Below are 1,844 nucleotides of genomic sequence, written 5' to 3' on the forward strand. Positions count from 1 at the left end.
CACTGGGGATGAACCCACAACCCAAGCACGTGCCCTTGACCAGAATCGAACCTGGGACCCTTCAGTCCACGGGCTGACGCTCTATCCACTGAGCCAAACCAGCCAGGGCAAACAGCAGTTTTTATACAAGATGGATGCTTCATTCCCCACTGGTTGTATGTACATGAGTCAAATCATTGACCCTTGGGGGTAGTTAACATTGTTAACCTACCCAGCTTTGAGGTTTCCTTTACTAAGTCCTATAAAGAGAATTAATAATACAGAGTATGTGAAAGTTTTATCTTTAGAAAATCCTTCTGCCTGTGCTGCTTTAAGCCATATTGGGATCCTGTCGACCTTGACTGCCATGGGGGTGGTCCTTTCCAGGTAGGAGTCAGTCCTTGGGTGGTAAATTTCTTTACCCAAACAGAGTCACCAGGGCGAAAGAGATGAACCAGATCAGACGTTGGTACAGGCAGAGCGTCTCGGCGTGCTTCTGGGTTGCTTTCTGGGCAGACTGTAAAGCCTGTAAGAACTTAAGATTGGTTATGGGTTTCAGCTTTTCTAGATTGGGTTTCCGTTTAACCCCTTCCCCAACAATTTTTTTGTTAAAAACGTTTCTTTTTCAGACTAATTTTTTTATTTTGGTTCTATATAGTATTTTTGATGCTGGTTATGAAAACAGTTTGTAACTCGTCTTCCTATAAACCATATTTTTTTACCATATTTTCTTAGTATACTCGTCGATGACTGAAAAAGAACATTTTGTGAAAACGAGTATACACGTTTCTGCCGGGGAAGGGGTTAAGCTGGCGAGATGGGTAGGTCAGGGTCTGGAAGAGTCATTGGACTCTGTAGAATCCCCACTGGTTTTAGGGCAGCCTCCCAGGCTGCTTCATCTGCAGCCTAGTTCCCTCTTGCTTCTGGGGAGTCCCTTTGTCTTACATACATAAAAGTGGAAAGACTTAGTTACATCTGGTAGGGCTAGTTGGCCCATCGTCCTTGCTCTGCTCATGTCTGTCTAACTGCCTAATATATTACCTCAAGGATCCTGGCTCTGAATTCTTTCAGGGAAAGGGGACTCTGGGTTTCTTCTGTAATTACTGCCTGCTGAGGCAGGTCAGAGGTTTCTCTCAGAGCCAAGAGAGCCTTGCTGTCTGTCAGAGGGACAATGAGGCCTGGGCACAGAAGGAGGTGGGCTTGTGACCTGGCGGAGACAAACTAACAAATGGTCTGGTGGAAGGGAAAGAAAACATTTGTTTTAATAACCTCTATTGAAATAGAATTTTTCCTCTCAAATTACCTCTATGTTTATCAAAAGAGCCAAATCAAGACCAATTTATCTATTATATTCAATTTGGCCTGATTGTTTACATAAACACAACAAGAATGGTAACTCCCTTTGCCAGAATTTCATGATTGAATCTTAGTGTGCCCCGTAGGGCCAGGAAGCCAAGCCATCCAGCTGCCGTGAGGCCTGCCTGCAGTATCTGCTGAGTTAGGTGAATCCCTCACCTGTCATGACTCCACCTGAGCCCACACCTTAGGCTTTAAGGCCCATCTCAGTAGCCCTCCTACTCATCGAGGCCCAGAGTGCATGGGGGTTCTGCAGGGACACAGAGGCACCCTATTGCTCCCCTCTACTCTGACCAACCGCCAGTGATGGTAGGGCATGGGCCTGACGCTCCAGCGCCAGCCATCTTCAGGGCTCCCAAGCAGGATACCAGGCTTTTCCCATGGCACTCTTATTGGCTTCAAGTCTTTAGAGTCCAGACAGGTCTCTTTAAAACATGATACTCCAGTCAAAGTTTTCTGTTAATAAAACCACTATTAGGAACCAGTGTTATTGAATCTATGCAAAGAAA

This window comes from Myotis davidii, unplaced genomic scaffold, assembly GCF_000327345.1.
Source record: "Myotis davidii unplaced genomic scaffold, ASM32734v1 scaffold207, whole genome shotgun sequence".
Taxonomy (NCBI): domain Eukaryota; kingdom Metazoa; phylum Chordata; class Mammalia; order Chiroptera; family Vespertilionidae; genus Myotis; species Myotis davidii.